Source organism: Manis pentadactyla, chromosome 4, assembly GCF_030020395.1.
Source record: "Manis pentadactyla isolate mManPen7 chromosome 4, mManPen7.hap1, whole genome shotgun sequence".
In the NCBI taxonomy this organism is placed as follows: domain Eukaryota; kingdom Metazoa; phylum Chordata; class Mammalia; order Pholidota; family Manidae; genus Manis; species Manis pentadactyla.
This window is the reverse complement of record NC_080022.1, coordinates 153,049,949-153,058,552: the sequence shown is the minus strand read 5'-3', so window position 1 is coordinate 153,058,552 and position 8,604 is coordinate 153,049,949.

The following is an 8,604-nucleotide window of genomic DNA, read 5'->3' as shown; positions in this document are numbered from 1 at the left end:
GCAGAAATAAATAAAATTGGGAAGAATAAAACAATAGAAAGAATCAGGGAAAGCAGGAGTCAGTTCTTCAAGAAAAGAAACAAAATAGATGAACCCCTTGCCAGACTTTTCAAGAAAAAAAGAGAGTCTACACACATAAACAGAATCAGAAATGAGAAAGGAAAAATCATTATGGACACCACAGAAATACAAAGGATTATTAGAGCATACTATGAAAAATTACTTGCTAACAAACTGGATAACCTAGAAGAAATGGACAATGTTCTAGAAAGATACAATGGCTGACCCAGGAAGAAACAGAAAATCTGAACAGACCAACTACCAGCAACGAAATTGAATTGGTAATAAAAAAACTACCTAAGAACAAAACACCTGAAACAGATGGTTTCACTGCTGAATTTTATCAAACATTTAGTGAAGACCTAATACCCATCCTCCTTAAAATTTTCCAAAGAGTAGATGAGGAGGGAATACTCCCAAACTCATTCTCTGAGGCCAGCATCACTCTAATACCAAAAAACAGGCAAAGGCACCACGAAAAAAGAAAATTACAAACTGATATCTCTGATGAACATAGATGCAAAAATACTCAACAAAATTTTAGCAAACCGAATTCAAAAATACATCAAAAAGATCATCTATCGTAATCAAGGAGGATTATTCAAGGGATGCAAGGATAATATAACATTTGAAAATCCATCAACATCATCCACCACATCAACAAAATGGACAAAAACCACACGATCATCTCCATAGATGCTGAAAAAGCATTCGACAAAATTCAACATCCATTCATGATAAAACTCTCAACAAAATGGGTATGGAGGGCAAGTACCTCAACATAATAAAGGCCATATGTGAAAAACCCACAGCCAACATCATACTTAACAGCAAGAAGCTGAAAGCTTTTCCTTTAAGATCAGGAAGAAGACAAGGATGCCCACTCTCCTCACTTTTATTCAACATAGTACTGGAGGTCCTAGCCATGGCAATGAGACAACACAAAGAAATAAAAGGCATCCAGATTGGTAAGGGAGAATTAAACTGTCACTGTTTGCAGATGACATGATATTGTACGTAAAAAAAAAAATTAAAGACTCCACCAAAAAACTACTAGAACTAATAACTGAATTCGTCAAAGTTGCAGGATATAAAATCATACACAGAAATCTGTTGCATTCCTGTATACTATGATAAACTAGCAGAAAGAGAAATCAGGGAAACAATTCCATTCACAATTGCATCAAAAAGAATGAAATACTTAGGAATAAACCTAACCAAGGAAGTGAATGTTCTAAACCCAGAAAACTACAAGAGAAATTTAATTTCATGTGAGAAATTAAAGAAGATATCAATAAATGGAAATACATCTTGTGCTCATGGATAGGAAGAATTAATATTGTCAAAATGGCCATCCTGCCTAAAGCAATCTACAGATTCAATGCAATCCCTATCAAAATACCAATGGCATTCTTCAATGAACTAGAGCAAATATTTCTAAAATTAATATGAACCCACAAAAGACCCTGAATAGCCAAACCAATCCTGAGAGGGAAGAACAAAGTGGGGGGATTATGCTCCCCAACTTCAAGCTCTACTACAAAGTCACAGTGATCAAGAAAATTTGGTACTGGCATAAGAATAGACCCATAGATCAACAGAACAGAAAAGAAAGCCCAGATATAAACCAAGCATATGTGGTCAATTAATATACAATAAAGGAGCCATGGATATACAGTGGGGAAATGACAACTGGTATTGGCAAAACTGGATAGCTACATGTAAGAGAATGAAACTGGATTATTGTCTAACTCCATACACAAAAGTAAACTTGAAATGGACCAAAGACTTGAATGTATGTCATGAAACCATAAAACTCTTAGAAGAAAACATAGGCAAAAATCTCTTGAATATAAACATGAGCAACTTTTTCCTGAATGCATCTCCTTGGGCAAGGGAAACAAAAGCAAAAATGAACAAATGGGACTACATCAAACTAAAAAGTTTCTGTACAGCAAAGGACACCATCAATAGAACAAAAAGGCATCCTACAATATGGGAGAATATATTTGTAAATGACATATCCGACAAGGGGTTAACATCCAAAATATATAAAGAACTCACACACCTCAACAACCATAAAGCAATAACCCAATTTAAAAAATGGGTGGAGGATATGAACAGACAATTCTCCAAAAAAGAAACAGGCATGTGAAAAGATGCTCCACATCACTAATTATCAGGGAAATACAAATTAAAACCACAATGAGATACCACCTCAAACTAGTTAGGATGGCCAACACAGAAAAGACCAGGAACAACAAATGCTGGCAAGGATGTGGAGAAAGGGGAACCCTCCCACCCTGCTGGTGGGAATGTAAATTAGTTCAATCATTGTGGAAAGCAATATGGAGGTTCCTCAAAAAAACTAAACATAGAAATATCATTTGACCCAGGAATTTACCCAAAGAAAGCAATATCTCAGATTCAAAAAGACATATGCACCAAAAAAATATATATATATGTAAGCATGATTACATCTTCAAAAAAAAAAGACATATGTACCCCTTTGTTTATTGCAGCCATATTTACAATAGCCAAGATATGGAAGCAAGGTAAGTGTCCATCAGTAGATGAATGCATAAAGAAGAGGTGGTACATATACACAATGAAATACTATTCAGTCATAAGAAAGAAACAAATCCTACCATCTGCAACAACATGGATGGAGCTAGAGGGTATTAGGCTCAGTGAAAAAAAGTCAGGCAGAGAAAGACAAATACCAAATGATTTCCCTCATTTGTGGAGTATAACAACAAAGCAAAACTGAAGTAATAAAACAGCAGCAGACTCATAGACTCCAAGAAGGGACTAGTGGTTACCAAAGGGGAGGGGTGGGGGAGAGTGGGTGGGGAGGGAGGGAGAAAGGAATTGGGGGTATCATGATTGGTGCACATGGTGTGAGGGGTCACAGGGAAGATAGTGTAGCACAGAGAAGACAAGTAGTGACTCTGTGGCATCTTACTACACTGATGGACAGTGATTTCAATGGGGTGTGGGGGGACTCGATAATAAGGGTGAATGAAGTAACCACAATGTTTTCATGTGAAACCTTCATAAGAGCGTGTATCAATGATACCTTAAAAAAATATGTATTTCAGTTAAAAATATGGAGTTGATTTCTATAGAAATATTAAGTAATAGTGTATGTTCTACACAAATATGACAACATAGGACAGATGGTTCCTGGGGTTTGGGAAACACTGGTCGGCAGCATTTCCCTGACACAAGCCGGCCCTGTTCAAAAAGGGGGAGGTTTCTTTGGACGCCACAGTCATGCTTGTAATGCCACATACATCTGCTGGGTAAATCTGCTTCAGGTCTTTTTTTTTTCCTTTTAAATAAAAGCTTACCTATTCCTTATCATTACCATATGAAACTTAGAAATACAAGAAAACATGTAGAATAAAAGGAGAAAATACAGAAAAATATAGAGGATAGAACAAAAAGGCATTCATTGCCCTTCTGCCCAGAAATAGCCACTCCTAATACATTGGTAAATTCTTCTTCCTCAGTGCACCGACATAGCGGTGATTATAATATATACTTTTTATTTTTGTAGCCTATTTTATTTTCTTAACATTATGCCATAAGCATGTGCCCAGATCATTCAAAACTCTCTGTAAACATTATTTTAAACGGCTGTGAGGTGTTTAACACAGAGAAGCCCCACAGTGGGTTTAACTACTCCCCAGCTGTCAGACATGTGGGTTTACTGTTTTGTCCATTAAAATGTTATGATGAATATCTTTATGCATATTGCTTTGTCTGCAGTTTGATTTCCTTACAGTAATTCCAGAAGTGCCATCCTTGGGGGGATGGGGGTAATTTTTAAGGCTTTTGGGATACCTATTGCCAGACTTGTTCCAAAAGGCTGGGACAGGAAGGTACTCAGATCTGAACCTACATCATGGGACAACTGGTTTGTGTTTGCAAGGTGGGATTGTTCCTGAAAAGAGCTCAGACTGCCACTCTGGGCAGGTCACCCAACTCCACCAGCTCCTGCTGGTGCAGGTCTGACGGGTCACTCCCCAGGAAACCAAGAGCGAGTGTTCTTCATATCTAGGCTCACAGGTGCTCATATTTCAGCTTCAAAAGTACACACATCACTAACTTCTCCTTATGTGATTCTCCTTTCATGTAAAGGGATCACCAAGTTTTCTGGAAAATTGCTTGTTTCAACAGCCTCAAATGTCTTCTGGTAGCTAAGCTAGGAGAGGTTTGAATGATCGCTGACTTCAGGAAGAAGTATAAAAGGCGCTCACTCTTACTAGGTGACCACCATGCATGTGCCGGGATCTGCCCTGAGAGCCACGTGCTTAATGTCTCATTTAATCCTCCCAAACAGCTTTTCCCAAAGGGTGTCACATAGAACACTGGCTCCACAGGATGCTTAATAAAAAGCACAAGGATGCTTGTAAAAAGTATTCTGTCACTTGGAAAAGGCTATGTACTTAGTCAAAGTAAAACTGATGCTTCTACAGGTCTCTCAGTCTACGTTATTCGAGAATCCCGAAGATGAGGATGTGACCGTCAGCATTTGCCAGCCTCACACATCCCACGGGGTTGATGCTCCAAGGAACACACTTTTGGCAGTCACTGCTGACAACACCCGTGCAAGAAAACATTAAACTTAATCATTTCCGCATGAGAAGACTGAGGCTCGCCTAAGTTAACCAGGGTTGCACAGCCAGGAATTCGTGCACTCAGAATCTGAGCCCAGACCCCCTGAACATGAGCCTGTGTTTTACTCCACTATGCCCTGCGGGGCCCGGGGTGGGGGGGTCAGAGCACAGGGTGCCTCTTATTCAGGTGTTGGGTGCATGAAACTGGAGGGCGAATATCATATCAAAATCAGAGCTTAGAGAGAGAATCTCACACTGAGAACATTGCTCATGGAGACTGGGTCAGCGGAAATGGATGCAGCCCTAATAAACCAAGGGCGTGAGGAAATTGGAAAGCCGAAAACAAGCAGTGGAAGACAGTTGGGGTGAATTCTGGGGGCCCAGTATCAATACCCCATGGCTAGCTTTCTTATGGACTCAGGTGGTTTACAAGGAAGGAGGATTCATCTCTTGTGCCCCGTGCCGGTCACCATAAGCTATTCCCTTGTCTCCTGTCCTCCCCAAGGCCTCGGCTTGGACTGTTGCCTGCGGGCCCTGCTCTCTAGCAGCTGCATGCCTGTTACATGTGATTGCACTGGCTTCAAAGGAGCGGAAGAAATGGCCACTGATGACACAATAGCATAACATACGAAGCTCTGTGTTTTCACACAGTCACAAAGATTCTCACGCCAGGCACTGTTCCAGGCTTTGGGCGTGTATTAGCAAACCCTTAGACACAAATCCCCTACCTCACAGCACAGTTGTTCTAGTCAGGGAGGAAGACAACAAACCAAGTAAATAAGTAAAATGTTAGAGAGCAATGAGCAACAAGGAAAAGAGGGGAGTCATAAACAAGAGGGGAGGGAACCCTGGGGGCTCACATTTTGGACAGGGATGGCCAGGGAAGCCATACTGAGAAGGGGCTTGTTAGTCCCCAAACAACCCTTTGAGCAGGGAAGGGACCCCACATATGTTGCATATCTAGTAGATGCCAGACATTGCACATTTATATATTCCATTTTTTTCTTTCCAATTTACAGATGAGTAAAGTGAGGCTCAGAGAAGCCAACTAATTTTTCCTAGATCACACAGCCAGAGTATGGAAGAGCCAGAGTTAGAAACGCTGACACTGGAAAGCCTGTATTCTCTCTGCAATCCCACTGTCTTCTTGAAACAGTCAGCAGGACTGGGTGTCATTCACGCATTTTATAGGACACAGGGGTCCTGAGAGCCTCGGGGACCTACTGAGTCAGGCCTGGAATTAACGTCACCTAAATCCTACTCCAGTTTCCTTTCCACTTCTATATACTGTCCAGCTGATGTGTGCAGGCACTGTTTGTACTTCATGGGGATATAGAAGGAAATAATAGACTAGGGACTTGTTAAGAACTCCTATGCAGATGAAATTACAGAAGCTGACTGAATGAGAAGGGGCAGTGACCCACTCAGTATTTACCAAATGTGCAGTGTTGCTACCTTGGACAACTGGGAGGAGGCTGACACCACCCTAACTCTTGCTAGACAAAGGACAGGCCAGCAATCAGCAGTGTGGGCACCACCTGGGAATTTGTTAGATGAGCAGCATCTTGGCCCACACCCCAGACCTGCTGGATCAGAAATTGCATTTTCACAGGATCCCAAGGATCATTAAAATTAAGAATCACCTTGTTGATTGCCTCCTTTCTAAGCCATGTCCTATGGTTGACCTGATTGCTTCTACCGTGCTGCAATGAGGCAGGGTGTCATGCTGAGCTTTTGGCCAGTCTGGGGAGGTGTGGGAGGGTCCATGCCATAACTGAAGGGTGGGGTGGACATGGGCAGAGACGAGGCCACCTGCAAATGTTTAGCTCAAGCTTTGCCCAGTAGCACAGCTAATACTGGAGTAACTGGAGGGGAAGTGGGGGGCTTAACATTCTAGTGTCTTACTGAGGAAGGGTCCACATTCTTGCAGGCATATGTGTATGTGTGCAGGGGTGAGATGGGGGGCCAGGCATGCAATGATAGAGCTATCCCATACCCAGGTGCCACGTGAGCTTTGAGGGGCAGGGCATAGGACTTGCTAAGGACTAGTTAAGCTTCCTGGAGAAGGTGGCTCCTGAGCTGTCAAGAAGGCTGAAATGCCCTGTGCACTGGTTTCCCACCCTGCTCTGCCCCCCTCTACACACACACACACACACACACACACACACACACTGCAGTGTATATCTGGGAAATAGAACAGCAATCACTTCTTTGCAGAACTTCAGCTACTGTACAATTAACAGCTCATGTTTTGTTATAAAAAATCCAGATAAAATTAAAGATCTAAAGGAGGGGGCAGGGGAGGAGGAGGAAGGGAGGGGGAGGAGGGGAGGGGAGGAGGGAAAAGGGGAGAAGGGAGGGGGAAGAGGGTGATGGGAGGATGAAGAAGGGGAGGGAAAGAGGGGGAGGGAGGAGAGGGAGGGAGAGGAGGAGGGGGAGGGGAGGAGGGGACAGAGAGGAAGAGGGGGGAAGGGGAAGAGGGGGAGGGGAGGAGGGATTGGGGGAGGGGAGGGGAAGAAGGGAGGGGAGGAGGGGAGGAGAGGAAGGGAGGGGGAGGGGAAGAGGGATTGGGGGAGGGGAGGGGAAGAAGGGAGGGGGGCGGGAGAAGTTGGCGACTTCGAACAATCCGCGGAAATCGCGCTGCACAACCAGAGGCAGGCGGAGGGGTTGGCCTCCTTCAAGGAGGTCACGAAGGACCTGAGCCTGACGCGGGCCGCACGGCTGGATGGAGAGGAACACAAAGTGTTCCCACCAGGAAGCCTGGAAGCTTCTCAGAACCTACAAATGTTTCTCAGACTTCACCGTTTCTTTGAAGACTGGATATTTTACAAAACCTCTGATCAAAAGATGGGGGAGAGAAGAGCAAGGCGAAGTGATGCAGCTCTGATCAACAGTAAATACACTGTACTTCATAATTCCTAGGGAAATGCCCTTTCCCCTCTACAACTGCACGGGGCCCAGAGATCCCGCCCACTCTGCCGAAGCCCTGAGCCAGCAAGCCCGGCGTCTCCGCCGCTGCCCGAGGACGCTGCCCCGCACGATGGACAGCTAGGGAGACAAAACCTCTGCAGCTCTCAAAATCAATTTGGTATACTTTCCTTTGTAAATATGAAGGGAGAAACAAGAAATAATGGACATTTTAAGAAATCCAGAAACATAAAGGCAGATCAGGATGAAGCAACAGAATGGCTGGGTTTGATATCCATGATGCAAGCTCAGGATGATATAAAAAAGAAGGAAGTAGAAATATTTGCCATGAAAGAGTGCAAGGGATTAATAAAATGATTCTTAAAATAAATGATACATGAATGTGCTAATAAAATAGGATAAAAATGAAAACAGAATATATGTCTTATAAGAAAAATGGTCTTTTGAATAAAAAGTCCATAAAGTTTCACAGTATTGGAGCCTTAGAGATACACACAAGAAGACAAACAATATACTAACCATATAACTAACAATCTTTTATTCTCTCCCTCTTTTTCCTTTTCTCATGACTTATTTCGGTATGTGCATTTATGTGTGCATATATATCTCTGTATATGTAAGTACATATGTGATAGGTATGTCATATATATAGCTATTTTGAATAGCTGCTTAATACCTATTGGCCATATCATAATATATTCAGTCTTGCCAGTTTGATGGGCTTTGAGTTTGTTGCTAGTTTTTCTTTTTGTTTTATTTTTCCCTTCACAAATTAACCTGTCATGAACATCTATGTGCCAGTATTGATTCTACTGGTGCCTACACTGCTATAAGATTGATTTCCAAAAGTACAAAGTAGGAATAAATTGACAGAAAGGCATTTAATATATAATTTGAATAAATATTGCCAAATTATCCTTTAAAAAAAAAAGGTCTAGCTTCCATGAAGATCTAGATTTTTTTCCCTAGACTTTAAAAAATGCATCAAGAG